This window comes from Lithobates pipiens, unplaced genomic scaffold (assembly GCF_037356315.1).
Source record: "Lithobates pipiens isolate NorthernLeopardFrog02 unplaced genomic scaffold, aLitPip1_a1.2 Scaffold_48, whole genome shotgun sequence".
Taxonomy (NCBI): domain Eukaryota; kingdom Metazoa; phylum Chordata; class Amphibia; order Anura; family Ranidae; genus Lithobates; species Lithobates pipiens.
In genome coordinates, this window is record NW_027507872.1 from 318,788 (window position 1) to 337,835 (window position 19,048).

A 19,048-nucleotide genomic window follows, 5' to 3' on the forward strand; every position below is an offset into this window, starting at 1 on the left:
TGTATATTTTGGGTGCCATGGCATACACCTGCAGATAATCTCCCATCAGCAGAAATGGTAGTATAGTCTGGGTATGCGTTGTTCTCTGAACAACGCAGAATAAGGACTCACTAAAAACTGTAAACGGGAGCCTTTGGGTGCGTTATGGTCGGACAGCGCCCATGATTTAACCCAGACATGTGGCTTCCATTGTCTAACTGAGTATAGCTTGCAGAGACAGGGGGTGGGAAATCATACACGCTGCCCATGCCCAGACATGCCCATAAGACTCCCCTAGTCATTGTTCATTGATTGTTGTCTAACCCCTCCTGTTTGAGGGAATGCATGTGCTTGATTTGTCAATTATGAAACCATGAGGCTCTATTGTTTATATGAATAAAAAGTGTCTCCCTGGTAGGGCTGGGCGAACGGTTCGGCATGAGCATAAGTTTGGGCCAAACTTTGGTTGTTCGAATGTCCTGCGAACAGCTAACAATATGCAGTGTTCAGGGCAAATTCGAATGCCGCTGGAACACTGTTAAAGTCTATGGGACATTAACATGAAAAATCAAAAGTGCTCACTTTAAAGGTTTATATGCAAGTTATTGTCATAAAAAAGTGTTTGGGGACCTGGGCCCAGCCCCAGGGGACATCAATGCAAAAAACATTTTAAAAAATGGCCATATTTTTAGGAGCACAGATTTTTTTAATGTAAAATATCTGCGCTCAGTTTAAAATACATCAAACAGCAGCTGAACACTATAAACGAAATACTATTCACAAAGCCAAATGGATAAAGAAAAGTGCAGCACTTGAATCATAAACATGTATCAATAGCCTATATCTTATAAAGTGTAAATGTGCAAAAAATACAACTACATAAAATTAAATATGAATGTATCAAGTAATGTGAAACCAATGTGCCATAGAATAAGAAGCAACAATAATGTGCAATAATAAAAAGTGACAAATGTGATAAAAATTTAATAAAAAGTCCATATAAGGAGCTAAGGTTGCATTACGCCTTCAAACAACAGTGTTTCTGGGGAGGAAATGCGGACCTGACGCTCGGGGAGGAGCCGGAGGACAGCGCCTGTGAGAGCGCCCGGAGAGGACGCCAGCCGTGATGAGGACCCAGGTGGCAGCTGAGTGAGAACGGTCGGGCACTGGAGAGACCATAAGCGGAGGCATCGGCAGACACAGTGCACCCCAGCACTTGTGTGGCATCAGAAAGGAACGCGATTGGCTACAGGTAGATAGGTGGGGGGAGCGGTAGCAGTGTGAGAGCTGCTGCAAACCCTGCCTGGGTGTATATACAGACAGACTGATTAAATGCCTGTATGCTGCATAGTATCATGACCCCCCCCATTCCTCCCTCTCCTGCCCCCCCCCCCCCCTCTGATTCGTGAAGTGGCTGAAGACTACTGGATATCATATACCTTTCTGGGACTATGACTGCATGGGCTATGAGAGGGGAGGTTTTGAAAAAAAAAAAAAAAAAAAAAAAAAAGTTGGCGAATATAAAGTGGAGATTAATGAAGATTGAATTGTGGAAGGAAAAGTCCTCTGCTCCTCTCTTTATCCTTTTACCCTGCATATCTGTCTCCCTTATGTGAAAGTATCTTAAAGTGATTTTTTGGGGATACATGTGTTGGTGGTTGTGAGTCGGTTGAGGACTAAAGGAACTTTGTGAAAAAACAAAACAAAAAACTATTTCCTTCTGTGGAAAGGGAGGAAATGAGATACGGATGTGCTTTTAAACCTCAGCTGTGGAAGTATAAAGAAAGTAAATTCCCTGTCATCTGGAATAGGGATTGAGATACCCTGTCACCTCTGAAGTAAGAAACAACATAAGCCGCACAGGGGTGAAATGTGAAACGCTATAATATAGAAAAGGGCTGGTATGTTGGTACACTCGTATATGAAAGACAGTGTGATATAAAGAGTGCTTCCCTGCTTTGAGACTGCTATAAGAAAACTGAAAGGGGACTTGTAAAAATATTGAATGGTTAATGGTAATTGGTAATGGGTGGTGGCTTCTCTCCTTCCCTTATTGGGAAAAAAGTTTTTATCTCATCCTGATACTGGATGAACTGATCTGAAAAGACTCTGCTCTGAACCAATCGGGTCTCTGTTTTCTTTAAGGGAAGTAAGGAGACAGAAAACAAGGATAATCAACCCTTTTGTTACAGGTAACCTCCGCCCCGTTAGCTGAACAATTCCAGGCGCTTACACTCAATATGCGTGTTTGTACCTGGGGGGGGGGGGATCAGCAGCGGCTCCTTGTCTGTGTCATGGAGAGCAGATGAGCCATTGAAGGGCTGAGCACACACCATTGGAGAGTCTCATACAGTGCGAGCACCGACAGGAGGAGAGCACACACTCAGCGAGATTCCGCACACCTGTGGCCAATGACGTTGATGGAACCCAGCATTTGGAGCCAGCAAAAGTGATTTGTAAAGGCCTGTGAAACCAGCAGGGTCTGGTAAGAGCAACACCAAAGGGGGATCTGTTTATCTCCACATATCTCTCAGTGTGGCTTTCGTGTTACTTGTGCACGTGTGGAGGTGTATTCCTGGTGGAAGGGCTACATAATTGATGAATATTGAAGCGGAATCACAAGTCGGATATATGTGTCGTTTTTATAAAATGAGTGCACACTAAGGACTTACAGGGGACTATTTGTAGGATTTGATATAGAGGATTGCACCCGACTATTATTGCTAATGTATGTAGTGCTATGCGCTGTTTTCTATTGGTGAATTAATTTATCTATTGATATATTTATTCATTGTGTAGATTGTTTTTGAGAAAACAAGGATAAAATATGAGAGGACGCCCCCCTAAAGTGATGGTATGATATTTAACAACTACAGAGAGAAACCCTAAAAGTCCGGGAATGGAAAAAAAAGTACAAAGTACCAAAAAGTACTAAGAGAGAAACAGCTAAACAAAAGGGGGCACAGGGAGATAATCCGTGAGAGGAGACAGAGATGGAGAGAGGGGAGGACATTGGGGAAGGAGAAGAACAGAGGAGTCTATCCCAAATGCCTACAAAAAATGAGATGATGGCAATGTTTGAGAGGATGGATTTGGGACATTTGCTAAGGAGAGTGGAGGAAGCAGAAGAGAAAATGGGAAAACAAGTACAGGAGATTATGGAATTAAAAATGCAAGTAAAAGAGTTGCAAACAAATCAGAGAGATTTCCTCTATAAATTGTAAGACCAAGAAAATCAAAATAGATGCCAAAATTTAAGAATAAGAGCGCTTCCAGAACAGAACAAAGAAAACGTAGAGGAACAAATGAGAAGGATCTTTAACCCATTGTTGGAGCGTGGAGAGGGGGAGGAGTTTAAGATAGATAGAGTGCACAGGATAAGGAAACCCCCAGGCTTGAAGAAGGGACCTCCTCGAGATGTTATTGTTAAATTCCATAAGTTCACTGACAAAGCAAGAATATCGAGTAGATTAAAAGGAAAGCCCCCACCTCAATATGAACAAGTGAGATTGCCGGTGTTTGCAGATATCTCAGCAGTGACACTGGCACGGAGAAGGAAACCTAAACCCCTACTGGAACAATTGAGGAGACTTAATATCAAATATAGCTGGGGTTTCCCAGCCGCCTTAATTGTACAGAGAGAAGGAAGGACGCGGAAGTTAAAATTTGTGGAGGAAATGCAGGACTTCTGCAAAAAAAATAGGAACAGCTGCCCCAAACATCCTAGAAGGAGAAGAACAATATAGAGAAGAAATGTCAAGTGGAGAAGGAAGCTGGCAGAGAGTGGAATAAAAACAGACTGACATGGGGGGGGGGGGGGGGGGGGGAAGAGGGTACTCCTTGTGCGGGTTCCCCTTTCACTTTTTTTTCTGTTTAAAATATGTTGTGATATGAAGTGAGGCTGGGGGTGGGTGAAACTGGTAATTGAACGGGTGCCCGCTCCTGCCCCCCCTTGGTTTTTGGGGGGAGGCGGGACATGGGGAGGCCGTGATCTGAGCTTCACCCCTAGGAGTAAGGTATGCGACTAGGACAGGGGTATATCCTGGTCGGTGGTACAGAGGCCGCGATATGGCCAGGGGGTGGAGGTGGAGCAGGAGGAGGGGTGGGGGGTAGGAATTTACAGGTCAGGACCACAGGAAATGGGATACTTAATCAAGGGCCGATTAAATGTATAAGGGGACAGGAGGTACTACCTATAGTGTATGGCTACAGTTAACTTTGTGACTTATAACGTTAGAGGATTAAACACTCCTGCAAAAAGGTACAAAATCTTGAAAGAGATCGAGCAGTATGACGCGGGGATGGTCTTCTTACAAGAAACTCACAAATCCTATGAAAGTAAGGTCAGATTGTACTCCCCGTGGTACCCCCTGTGGTATTATAGCAACTCAATGTCAAGTAACTCAAGAGGAGTAGCCATAGGGGTAGGTAGGGAGGTGTGTTCTTCTTTAGAAGACAGATTATGTAACCCGGAAGGAAGGTTTTTATTTCTAAAGGGAAAGATATGGGGAATAAAGTACACTCTGGCAAATATATACTCCCCTAACAGAGGTCCAACAATATTTCTGAAGGAGACACTTGAGAAACGATGGGAATTCAAGAGTGAGATGGTGATAGTGGCGGGTGACTTGAATTTCTGTATGAATCCAGAACTGGACAGTACATCGCAAGTTCAGGGGACAGGAAATATACAGTTTAGAGCAATTAAACATCAGCTGCATGAGTATCAGCTGATGGATGTGTGGAGAACGCAACATCAGAAGATAAAGGACTTTACGTTGTTCTCCCCTGTACACGCAACGTACACAAGGATTGGTTGGTGGAACACAGGGTGTTAGACTATGAAGTCTTCAAATATAGAAATAAGAACTATGTCAGATCATGCCCAAATGACTATGAAATTGAGAATCCCAGGTCTGCGGGGGGACGGAGCCGGCGTGCGAGGAGCATGGTCGCATGAGACAGGAGCTCCTGGCGGACTGAAACATCCAGCGACATTAGAAGCGACGGAGGGCAGCAACGAACGCCGCAACCAGTGCTTAACTACCTGCACAGCCTCGGAGGATGTCGCGGAGGAGGAAAACGGGGAAGCATCCCGTAGAATGACGGACTTTTATCCGCACTCCGGCCGCTCGTTAATCCAAGATGGCGCCGGCTTTGTACGGAACCTCTCAGACACACAGGCTGACAGAGCAGCAGCAGAGAGAGGTGGCGATCGCAAGCAGAGAGGCCAGCTTAGACCACTGACTGACTCTTCCCAGCCCTCATCCAGCGCCACTAGCCCAGTTAAATCCAGGCCCAGACTATCACCTGAGGCTACAGAGAGGGGGAAGAAGGAGACAAACTCAGTATTAGATGACACGCTGGAATTTCAGGACGCCATAGCGTCCTTTCCTACTAATAACCTGCCGGTTATGGATTCCACTCTAAAGGACATGTTGATGTCGCTAAGGAGTGCTATTCATACAGATATGCTGCACTTAATGTCTCAGTGTAAATCAGCAGTGACCGAGGTCAGGGAGCGAGTCACGCACATAGAAAATAAAATGGGGGAATTCACAGATACTTTCAACAGCATGGTTGATGCTCACAACGACCATGACGATGACATCACCTGGCTCAAAGCTAAGGTCGCGGACCTGGAAGACCGTTCCAGGAGGAACAACGTAAAAATTAGAGGCATCCCTGAAACGGTCCAACCCCAGGATTTAATGGCTTATTTTACAAATGTGTTGAAAGATGCCTTACCCGACCTGCCCCTGGAAGAATTGATTATAGATCGTATACATCGTCTCCCAAAACCGCAACACATTCCAGCCAAGCTACCTAGGGATACCATAGCCAGAATACATTATTATCGCGTCAAAGAACGGCTGCTGCATGCCATTAGACAAATGGATGAGCCCCCCTGAGTCTACAAGGACTGTCCTTTTTCCCTGATCTATCGTCTCATACTATGAGGAGGAAGCGTAACTTGATGACTGTAACGAAGCCCCTAAGAAATCACAACATTTCTTACCGTTGGAATCACCCGGCTACCTTGGTGATTCACAAAGGCGACCGGGATTACCGAGTAAACACGCTAGAGGAAGGCCTACGCCCATTAGAAAATTGGCGGATAATTTCACCTGATGATGCAAGCCCCAGAAGCCGACAGGGTTCTCCGGCAATGGCCGACCTGGGCTGAGGATTACTTCTTGGGACATTGCCCTATGTTTTCGACTGAATTTCAAGTTCTGGACGTCTCACCCGGCATCCATACGTTTCGTTACCCCCTACTCTTAGCTGTTGATACAAGCTCAGATTCTGTAAGAATCGCGAAGTTCTTATTACGTTAATTGAGCACTACGGCAGTGCCTTACGTTCGCTGTTTAATATTAGCGAGCTTTTTTTTTGTTTTCATTTGTTACTTTTCGTTCCTCCTCAGTACACCCACTAATAGTTCATTCGTTACTGGATTTTGTTCCTATCTTCCGGCTCAGACGAGACAGTTTCTCTCGCCTTCACCTGAGTTCCTTTTGACTGCCTGGATTTGACTCGACACTCATTTTTGCAAGCAGGGCAAGCCACCAACAGAGTGCCACAGAAATTAAGTCAGTCGCTTAGGAATATATCCCTTCGAGCACAATGTCTTAAAATTTCATCTCTAAATGTAAATGGTCTAAATATGCCACACAAACAGCATATGATGTGGAGAACGGCGCACTCTCTGAGGTGTGACGTCCTGTGTTTACAGGAGACACATTTCAGAGATGGTACTCATTCCCTGTTGACGCATAAGCAGTATCCTCATTTACCTAGCCAATGCTTTAAAGAAAAAAAAGAGGTGTTGCGATGTTGCTTAGGCATACAGTTTCGTTTAAGTATATATCTCACCATTGTGACAGTGCTGGACGATATTTAATTCTGATTGGAGAAATTAACAATGTGGTCTATACGCTGGTCAATACATATGTCCTTAATTCCAAACAAGTTAGCTACTTAAATAAATTGTGGAAAAAAATACAGAAAGTCAAGCCGGGTCATCTAATTCTGTGTGGTGACTTGAATGCTGTAATGGACACCCAAATGGACACTGCGAATACGATGGCTACATCTTATCGTAGACCCACTATAACGAAATTTTCACGATCCACTGGTTTGTACGACATGTGGAGATGCCAGCACTCCACAGAAAAGGACTTTTCCTATTTCTCACGTGTTCATTTATCATACTCTAGGATTGACATGTTCTTGGTGGACAGGTTCCTGCTGCAACGTATATCACAGTCAGACATTGGCTGTATAGAATGGTCAGACCATGCTCCAATCTCTGTCACAGTAGGTGACACAGTATGTTCCACCCGTGCTAATCGGTGGAAGAACGATACACAGTTGTTTAATGTACCAGGTATAGCTCAAGGTATAGCAAAGTCGTTGGAGGAGTTTTTTGATATTAATGATAATGCTGAAGTAGACCCCTTTGTAGTATGGAATGCCTATAAAGCATTCATGAGAGGTATCCTAATTAAGGAGAGTGTGAGATTGAAAAGGTCAAGGAGGCAGCACGTGGATAACATTTTGAAAGAAATAGCAGACTTAGAAAGTGACAATAAGAAAAACCCCTCACTCTTGCTTAGTAATAAATTAACGGCTGCAAGGAACGAATTACGAGCCATGTTGATAGCCCAGCACTCACGAAATATTCACACTCTTAAGGCAAATCATTATACCTATGGCAATAAAGCAGGTAAGCTCCTGGCCACCCAACTTAAAGATAGGATTATCAAACAAAAACTCCCTTTCATAATTCATCCCGACTCCGGTGTCAAACTTACTAATCCTAAAGACATAGCTGATGCATTCAGCTTTTATTATAGTAGTCTTTATAACCTTAAAGAGGACCCTAACACCCCCCAACCCACAACAGAATTGATAGAAGAATTTTTGGGGAATATTAATCTCCCTACTGTGCAACAAGCAGATCTGGACATTTTGAATGCCCCCTTTTCAATGCTGGAGATTCAAAAAACAATAGCGAGCCTACCGGTTAATAAAGCGCCCGGCCCAGACGGGTTTTCTTCAGAGTACTATAGATGCTTTGCTAACACTCTGATCCCAAAACTACAAAAGGTGTTCCATGCTGCTGCCTTGTCGGCCTTATTTCCAGATGAAATGTTACAAGCTACGATAATCACTCTTCCTAAACCGGGGAAGGAGCCAGATAGGACACAAAACTTCAGGCCCATATCTCTTTTGAATGTGGACCTGAAGGTTTACGCCAAGCTGTTGGCGAATAGGATAGCCCGGCTGCTTCCTTCCCTGATACAGCCTGACCAGGTTGGTTTTGTGGTGGGCAGGCAAGCGACGGACGCTACGAGAAGGGTATTAAATTTGATCCACTCGGCGTCCGGGGGCAGAAGCGCAGCGGTGCTTCTGTCCCTGGACGCCGAGAAAGCTTTCGATCGAGTCCACTGGGGTTACCACTCAGCAGTCCTTTTCGAAATTTGGATTTGAGGGCCAGGTTCTCTCCGCCATCTCAGCTCTATATTCGAAACCATCAGCGCATGTCTTTGCTGAAGGAATGTTTTCAGAACAATTTTGTATCACCAATGGGACACGGCAAGGCTGCCCATTGTCCCCTTTAATTTTTGCCCTACTGATGGAGCCCTTGGCGGAGAGGATTAGGACCCACCCTCTCGTTAAAGGTATACAGATTGGGAAATCTAGACATGTGATCACACTATTCGCCGACGACGTTATTTTGTCTGTAGAAGATCCTGCAAGGTCTTTGTTTGCTATACATGGAATACTGGAGGAGTTCAATAATATCTCCTACTATAAGATTAATGCTGCAAAATCCAGTATCTTGAACTTAGGGGTTGATTCGGAAGTGAAGAAACAAATTCAGGACAGGACCCCGTATCCTTGGACAGAGGGAGCGTTGCAATATTTGGGGATTCAGGTGTCCAGCTCTATCTCTCATCTTTTTAGTCTTAACTTCGAACCTATGATAGGGGAATTGGAGAAAGAAATAAATAGGCTAAAAAAGTATTACTTGTCCTGGTCAGGGAGGCTAGCGGCCTACAAAATGTTTTTGCTCCCCAAGTTGCTCTATCTGTTTAGGGCGCTTCCAATACAGCTGCCTTCATCCTTTTACCGTAAGTTACAATGTCAGTTAACTAACTTTATATGGGCAGGGAAAAAGGCAAGGTGTAACTTTAACATTCTGACTACACATAGGAAGGCGGGGGGCATGGGAGTACCGAACCTTAAGGACTATCATGTAGCGGCCATTATAGATCAACTTCGGTTCTGGTTTTACTCTCCTGAACTGAGGTATTGGTGTAGTTGTGAACAAAGTCAAGTAACTCGGGGTACCCTAGTGGAGCTTATTTATGCTGCGGTTATCGGCAATCCAAAACAGTGTCCTCAACACCCCACAATTGCAGCCACAATTCAGGTGGAATTATCTTATAAACAATAGAGATGTAGCAACTAAACATAGAACTATCCCCATCCCGATAACGACATTATCGCTCTTCACCACGGATTTAAGATTAAAAAACTGGTTAGCTCATGGAATAATATTTGTCCACGATTTAATGGAAGGCAAGCATTTAAAGCCCTTTAGTAAACTTCAGTCCCAATATTCATTGCCTGCGACTGAGTTTCTGACTTATGCAAGACTAGCGAGCATAGTACCTAATACAGGCACCTACCATCTTGCAGTCCCAGAACAAATCTGGGAAATGTGGCAACCTGCGTTCAGTCACAGGAAAGGAATTACGAGGATATATAGTATTATCGTCACTAAGTCCCAATTTGAAATGATGCCCCCACTGCTTAAATGGGAAAAGGATTTAAACATAAAAATCACACAAGTTCAATGGTTGAGCGCAATTAAATGCAATTACACCCTTACTAGATGTTCAAACTTTAGAGAAGCTGCTCAAAAGATAACGTGGAGGTGGTACAGAACCCCTTACATAATGGAGAAGTTTGGGGGAAGTGGTTAAAATTTGTGTTGGAGAGAGTGTGGCAAGGTGGGTACTTTAGCACATATGCTTTGGTATTGTGTATCTGTGCGCAGCTTCTGGGGTGCAATCGCAAAGGTAATAGCACGGATAACAGGCATTTTAAATCCGCTTAGACCTGAGCAGGCTCTTTTAAGTATAAACATGGAAATATTCCTCTTGTCGCACTTTAGTTATGCACATATTATATGCGGCCAGATTAACTATATTGAGAAAGTGGAAGTCCACTGCTTCGCCTAATAAAAGAGAAGTATTGTGTTTGGTAGAAGGGGGAGATGGTATATAACACTAAGGATATAGGAGTGTTTAGGGAATTCTACGAGCTGTTATATTCATTTAAACATAGACAGATAGGACAAGAGAGGAATAGAAAAGAGAAAATTAAGGAATATATAACTCAAGCAAAAGTCCCCCAACTAACAGAGGAACTAGCCCAGGAGCTAGAACACCCAATAACGACACAAGAAGTGGATCAGGTAATAAGAGAATCGGCAGGAGGGAAAAGCCCTGGGCCGGATGCCTTTACTATGGAATATCTAAAAAAGTTTAGAGAAATATTAACCCCAAAACTCTGCTCATACTTCAATGGATTGGGAAGTAGATATGGATTGAGTAAAGAAGCCTCGACAGCTATAACCACTACGGTATTGAAAGAAGGGAAAGAGGACAATTTGTTCTAATTATAGACCTATTTCAATAATGAATACTGACACCAAGTTGTTTGCCAAGGTATTAGCCCTTAGGATAAAAAAAGCTTAAGCCGAGCTTGATCCACCCTGACCAGGTGGGATTTTTAGCAGGAAGGGAGGGGAAAGATAACGGAGTAAGGACGTTGCTGCTGATCCAGAAAATGCAGGAGAGTGGAGTCCCCAGTCTGCTCTTGTCGATAGCCACTGAAAGCGCTCGACAGAGTAGACTGGGGATTCATGATGGGTACCCTAGAGGGAATGGGGTTTGCACCAGGTTCTTAAGCTGGATATAAGCACTTTACAGTGAGCCAACTGCGGTAATAAGAGTTAATAGCACGTTATCCCTGCCCTTCAGGCTGGACAACGGAACCTGACAAGGGTGTCCGTTGTCGCCACTATTTGTGTTGGTACTTGAACCCCTCTTGGAAACGAGAAGAAATCCCAATATAAGGGGGTAGAAGTGGGGGAAGAGTCACACAAGGTTGCCGCATTTGCGGATGATGTGTTGTTCTACCTCTCCGACCCTAGAATTTCAATGCCAAATCTGTTAAAAGTTATTAAAGAATATGGAGAATTATATAACTTTAAAATTAACCCGAGGAAATCAGAAGTGTTAAATGTAAATATCAACCCGAAAGAAGAAAAGAATATCCAGAAGGAATTCCCCTTTATATGGAAGGGGGAAATTAAATATCTAGGGGTAAAACTGACATCAATTGACAAGATCTACCAGGTGAATTATATACTTTTTCTGGATGAGTTAAAGGAAGAAACAAGGAGAATTATAAGAAAACCTATATCTTGGATGGGAAGAATAAACACCCTTAAAATGGTAATATTACCTAAAATATTATATAAATTCCAGATGCTCCCCATCTATATTCCCCCGGTGTATTTCAGAATTATTAAAACTCTAATCTCAAAATTCATCTGGCAAAACAAGAGACCTAGAATATCCTTAAAGATGTTACAAAGGGGAAAAGATCAAGGAGGATTAAGCGTACCAGACCTAAGAAAATACTATGAACCGGTAATACTAACACGGGTAGTGGAATGGACAAAATTAGAGAGTAAAAAAAGATGGGTTAATATAGAGTATAGTACAGCAGAAATAAATTTAGGGATAAATGTTTGGACACCTCCATAATGTAGAACGCTAGGAGGAAAAACACTCACATTGACAAAGAATGTTATAAGAGTTTGGGATGGAGTGCACAAAAACAATAGATGGAAGTATAACTCACCATTAATTTATTTAAAAGAGCATGATCTCTTTCCACCAGGTAAAAACACTATGGGTGGGAATTGGATAAAAAATTTAAATGTTCAATTAAGACACATATTGAAAGGGGGAAAATTAACCACTTTCAGACCGGACCATTTTGCTGGTCAATGACCAGAGGTCTTTTTACAATTTGGCACTGCGCTGCTTTAACTGGTAATTGCGCGGTCATGCAATGTTGTACCCAAACAAAATTTGCGTCCTTTTTTTCCCACAAATAGAGCTTTCTTTTAAAGGTACAGTGGTGTGAAAAAGTGTTTGCCCCCTTCCTCATTTCCTGTTCCTTTGCATGTTTGTCACACTTAAGTGTTTCGGAACATCAAACCAATTTAAACAACAGTCAAGGACAACACAAGTAAACACAAAATGCAATTTGTAAATGAAGGTGTTTATTATTAAAGGTGAAAAAAAATCCAAACCATCATGGCCCTGTGTGAAAAAGTGATTGCCCCCCTTGTTAAAACATACTATAACTGTGGTTGTCCACACCTGAGTTCAATTTCTCTAGCCACACCCAGGCCTGATTATTGCCACACCTGTTCACAATCAAGGCATCACTTACTTAAATAGGAGCTGCTTGACACAGTAAGGTCCACCAGAAGATCCTTCAAAGCTACACATCATGCCGAGACCCAAAGAAATTCAGGAACAATTGAGAAAGAAAGTAATTGAGATCTATCAGTCTGGAAAGGGTTATAAAGCCATTTCCAAAGCTTTGGGAATCCAGCGAACCACAGTGAGAGCGATTATCCACAAATGGCGAAGACATGGAACAGTGGTGAACCTTCCCAGGAGTGGCCGGCCGCCCAAAATTACCCCAAGAGCGCAGCGACGACTCATCCAAGAGGTCACAAAAGACCCCACAACAACGTCCAAGGAACTGCAGGCCTCGCTTGCCTCAGTTAAGGTCAGCGTTCATGCCTCCACCATCAGGAAAAGACTGGGCATAAATGGCCTGCATGGCAGAGTTCCAAGGAGAAAACCACTGCTGAGCAAAAAGAACATCAAAGCTCGTCTCAATTTCTCCACAACACATCTTGATGATCCCCAAGACTTTTGGGACAACATTCTGTGGACCAATGAGACAACAGTGGAACTCTTTGGAAGGTGTGTGTCCAAGTATATCTGGCGTAGAAGGAACACTGCATTTCATAAAAAGAACATTATACCAACAGTAAAATATGGTGGTGGTAGTGTGATGGTCTGGGGCTGTTTTGCTGCTTCAGGACCTGGAAGACTTGCCGTGATAAAAGGAACTATGAATTCTGCTGTCTACCAAGAGATCCTGAAGGAGAATGTCCGACCATCTGTTCGTGTACTCAAGCTGAAACGAACTTGGGTTCTGCAGCAGGACAATGATCCTAAACACACCAGCAAGTCCACCACCGAATGGCTGGAGAAAAACAAAATGAAGACTTTGGAGTGGCCTAGCCAAAGTCCTGACCTGAATCCTATTGAGATGTTGTGGTATGACCTTAAAAAGGCCATTCATGCTCGAAAACCCTCTAATGTAACTGAATTAGGACAATTCTGCAAAGATGAGTGGGCCAAAATTCCTCCAGGACGCTGTAAAAGCCTCATTGCACATTATCGCAAACGCTTGGTTGCAGTTGCTGCTAAGGTTGGCCCAACCAGTTATTAGGTTTAGGGGGCAATCACTTTTTCACACAGGGCCATGATGGTTTGGATTTTTTTTCACCTTTAATAATAAACACCTTCATTTACAAATTGCATTTTGTGTTTACTTGTGTTGTCCTTGACTATTGTTTAAATTGGTTTGATGTTCCGAAACACTTAAGTGTGACAAACATGCAAAGGAACAGGAAATGAGGAAGGGGGCAAACACTTTTTCACACCACTGTATTTGACTGACTCTGCGATTTTTATTTTTTGCGATATAAACGTAAAAAGACCGCAAATTTTGAAAAAAAATGATATTTTCTACTTTTTGTTATTAGAAAAATCCAATAAACTCAATTTTAGTCATACATTTAGGCCAAAATGTATTCAGCCACATGTCTTTGGTAAAAAAAAAGTCAATAATTGTATATTTATTGGTTTGCGCAAAAGTTGTCACATCTACAAACTAAGGTCCATTTTCTGGAATTTACGCAGCTTTTAGTTTATGACTGCCTATCTAATTTCTTGAGGTGCTAAAATGGCAGGGCAGTACAAAACCCCCCCCAAATGACCCCATTTTGGAAAGTAGACACCCTAAGGAAATTGATAAGAGGCATGTTGAGCCCATTGAATATTTTATTTTTTTGCCTCAAGCGATTTACACAAAGTTGTCACTAAATGATATATTGCTCACACATGCCATGGTTATATGTGGAATTGTACCCCAAAATACATTCTGCTGCTTCTCCTGAGTACGGAGATACCACATGTGGTCGACTTTTTGGAAGCCATAAAATGCCAAGATGGCACAAAACCCCCACAAATTACCCCATTTTAGAAAGTAGACACCCCAAGCTATTTGCTGAGAGGCATGTTGAGTCCATGGAATATTTTATATTTTGCCACAAGTTGCGGGAATATTACAAACTTTTTTTTTTTTTTCACAAAGTTGTCACTAAATGATATATTGCTCACACATGCCATGGGCATATGTGAAATGACACCCCAAAATAAATTCTGCTACTTCTCCTGAGTACGGGGATACCACATGTGTGGGATTTTTTGGGAGCCTAGCCGCGTACGGGGCCCCGAAAACCAAGCACTGCCTTCAGGATTTCTAAGGGTGTAAATTTTTGATTTTACTCCTCACTACCTATCGCAGTTTTGAAGGCCATAAAATGCCAAGATGGCACAACCCCCCCCCCCCCCAAATGACCCCATTTTGGAAAGTAGACACCCCTAAATTTAGGGGTACACTAGTGAGACTCACAGGTAAAAAAGCACCTAGGCTGTCAGCGACTGTATCAAAACGCTACAAAAAAAAACTGTTAGCGATCACAGGGATCAGGCCTGACTCTGCCAACGCTGCAATTATGTGCGTTGTGTTTTGTAAGTGACAGTGATCGATCGATACTGCACTTGGGTGGGCTGGGCTGGGCTTGGCGGAGGGGCTAAACACAGGTGCTAGCAGGTATCTGCGCTGATCCCGCCAACAATGCGTTTTGGGAAACCTAAACTGCTGGCGACGCTAATATAGATCTGATCAGATACTATATTACTAAGGGAGGTGTATGCTTTGCGCGTGGGTGTTAGCGGTACTGGCACTAACCTGACGCTGCCTGGGGCGACGCAGACCTTATCTGACCCTCAAACTTATATCACCCGCCGGGTGATCAGGGGGTTAAATCTTTATTAGGTAATAAATGGCGGGTGCCTTGAAACTATAAAAAAATAACTAACCAACCAGCGTCACCTGTAACAGTTATATGGTGATCACTGGTGAAAGGGTTAACTAGGGGGCAATCAGGGGGCTTTATGCGGTAGTATATGGGGGTCCCTGGCGCTATAAAAAGCTGCAGGGAACCTACATACCTACCTGCCTAACTAGCGTCACCTGTGACACTAATACAGCGATCAGAAAAACGATCGCTTATTAGGCTGGGTTCACACTGGAGCGATGCGGGAACGCCACGAATCCGCGGCGGGTTCCCGCATCACACTGCCCTATGCGAACTGCTGGGAGTGTCAGTGAAATGTTAATGACACCCCCAGATCAGTTCGCATATCGCAGTGCAATCTGCAAACTCGGACAGGAATCGGATCGCATGGTGTGAACACCCATGCAATCCGATTCTGCTGCGGACCAAAAAAAGGGTCCCGTGCGAGTTTGCGGCGGGTGCGATGCGAATTCAGCCATACTATCTGTATGGCTGAACTCGAATCGCACAGAGATCGGATGTGATTTGCACTGCAGTGCGGTGCGAATCACATCCGTTCTCATAAACCGCTGCAATGTGAACCCAGCCTTAGTGACACTGGCGACGGGGGGTGATCACGGGGTTAAACCTTTATTGGGGGGGTTAGGGGGTACCCTAGAACTAAAGGGGGCTAACCCTAACTGCCCTAACAGTTATTACAGTCACAAATGACACCAATGCAAAAAAAAAAAAAAGCAATTGGTGTCACTGTGACTGGGGGTGCAGGGGTGATCGGGGGGTGAAGGGGGGGTGAGAGTGTGCCTGGCATGTTCTACTGTATTGTGTAGTGTTGGTGCAACTCACCGATCCGCTCTCCTCGGTGCCGGAACGAAAAATACAGACACAGAGGAGAGATTACATCACTTCCTCTGCCTGTGTTTACATTACGGGAGAGCGATCGCGAGGGGGTGGCCATGAACGAATGGCCGCCCCCTCATCCCGGACCGCTCCTGAACGGATTCCGACCGCCGCTGGCACCGGGGGCACCGATCGGGCCCCCCACCCGCGGGAAGGCACGGGCAGGTACGCCCATATGCCTGCCCGTGCCATTCTGTCGACGTACATCGTCGTGCGGCGGTCGGCAACTGGTTAACACATTAGAAGCACTAAAGAGAAAGATTTGTTTGACCTGAATGACATTTTGTCTTGGGGGTTCCAAGACCATTGAGAGATGGAGAGAAATTGACAGCCTTTGAGCAGATCTGTGAAGGGAAAACATCCCGGGGTGGGATCTCACAGATATATAAGATATTCGTTTGGGAGGAGGAGATGGAGGTGCCAACATTTCTAAAAAAATATATACTTAATGTGATTGTAGCCGTATTAGTGCAATTGTGACAAAGAAAATTGAGTACTGTCTGTGATACTTTTTTTATTTGCACTAACATACCATTTTTCAGGACAAGCTTTCAGGTATGTCCCCTTCTTCAAGGTCCAAGCAGTACTGATTTACAAATTTTTAAGCAGAATGTAAACGGGCCATCATACAAAGCCAGGCCATCAGATACCACCGAATTTGTTCAGACCCAGAAGACAGAGATAAACATCTCAGAACACTGGCAGACTCCTTCCACAAGAAAGGTTTCAAAGAGAAAACCATCAACAGCATAAACACAGCCTTAAAAACCCAAAGAGAAAATCTCCTCCAATACACAGAGAAAAAAACAAATAACCGAGTACCTCTAGTCACCACATACAACCCAGCACTAGAAGGGATCAAAAAGATAATCAAAGATTTACAACCCATTATAACAGAGGATGACACTCTGAAAGGAATATTCCAACAACCCCCATTATTGGCTTTCAGAGAACCACCCAACCTCAGACACAAACTAATCAGCAGGAAACTTCACTCTGATTATGAAGTCACAAATAATGGAAGCAAACCCTGCAATAAAAAGCGCTGCAAACTATGCAACCAGATCAATCTATCCAAAAGTGTCTCACACACACACACACACACACACACACACACACACACACGGGACCTTCAATATCATGGGATCTTATAACTGTACCTCCAGCAATGTTGTGTACCTCATCCAATGCAAAAGGTGCAGCAAAGGATCTTATGTTGGTGAAACAGGACAGAAGTTGCAAACAAGGATGAATTTACACAGACATACCATCAAGGAACATAAAGAAGACAGTTTATGTACACCTGTGGGACATCACTTCTCACAACCGGACCACACTATAGAAGACCTCAATGTCTTAGTTCTTAAAGGGAATTTCAGAACTATCCAGGAAAAGAAAACCTTTGAACTAAGAATGATAATTCTTTTTGACACAAAAAATAATGGCCTGAATTTAGATATAGGTTTCCCTACTCATTATACTAAAGTTTTACAATCCCCTCTGTGACTAGCACCCCCCCCCCCCCCCTCCATTCCATAGCTCTCCCTCTGTCTTATCTCACTAACTCTTCTGTTATCTTTATTGCCATTGATTTGTATGTGTTTTTTTGTTGTTTTTTTTCTCTTCTTTCCCTCAGAGGTGTTTTTTTTTTTTTGTTTTGTTTTTACATTCTGCTTAAAAATTTGTAAATCAGTACTGCTTGGACCTTGAAGAAGGGGACATACCCGAAAGCTTGTCCTGAAAAATTGTATGTTAGTGCAAATAAAAAAAGTATCACGGACAGTACTCAATTTTCTCTGTCCTTACCCCTAATGAAATATACATTCCTCTAACATATGCCTTGTGAGCTCAATTTTCTCGAAAAAAAAAAAGGGAAAATTAAATAGGATCACGGGGTGATAAGCAAAACTTAGATAGAATCTTGAGGCTGGGGCACGGTTCTTCAATAAATAGTAGGATAATAGAAATGAACTATAAATGTTTATTAAGGTGGTATAGGACACCGGATATAGTGGCAAAATATCAAAAAGAGCAAACTGGAGAATGTTGGAGGGGCTGTGGACAACCAGGAAATTTGGGACATATATGGTGGAATTGCCCAAGGATTAAACAATACTGGAGAGAGATATTAGAATATATTAAGATAATAATTAAAAATCATATACCTGAAGACTCCTGGGTGTGTCTCTTCCATTGTATGGATTTGTCATTGAAAGTGTACAAAAATTCCCTTACAATCCATCTGATAAATGCGGCAAAGAGTCTAATTCCAAAAAAATTTAAGGAAGTAGAACCCCCAAAAATAAGTGAGCGGTGGGAAAAAAAAAAAAAAAATCGATGAAATATGCAGGATGGAAGAACTTAGGGATGAGGATATAGGTAGGGAGCCTCAGAGGAAGGCATGGATGAAATTCAAACAAAGAAATACGCTGAGGTTCGGGGACTTTAGACGGGGGGAGCCTCCCCTTCCTCCCATCCATCTATATTGGAAGGTGGATGGGAGGGTCAGGGGGGGGGGGGGGGTGGGGGAAGGGGAAAGGAAAAATGGGGATCTACCTGGAGATTACAGAGATGAGCAAGTTTTATAATTCCCCTTTTTGTTCTTCTTTCTCTCTCCCTCTCCTTTTTTACTTTTATGTTTGTACTAAAATTGTGGAAATGTAATAATTACATATTAAAAAAAAAAAAAAAAAAAAAAAAGTCCATATAAGTGACTAAATTCCTTGCAAGCAAGTTTATTGTTTTCCCTTGCTTTGTGCGGATTGGAGACTTGGTGGAGTCAGATTACCTATATGCAGCATTTACATGTAGCATTGTACCTGTTTTTATCCTAATATTTTCCTAAAA

The 19,048-nt window shown here is 43.1% G+C and overlaps 1 protein-coding gene across 5 annotated transcripts in view; it reads right to left on the reverse strand.

The window, feature by feature from the left end:
• Positions 1–19,048, reverse strand: part of LOC143957013 (membrane-bound acylglycerophosphatidylinositol O-acyltransferase mboat7-like) — a 788,470-nt gene that overhangs the window by 276,922 nt on the left and 492,500 nt on the right. The window lies entirely within an intron of this gene.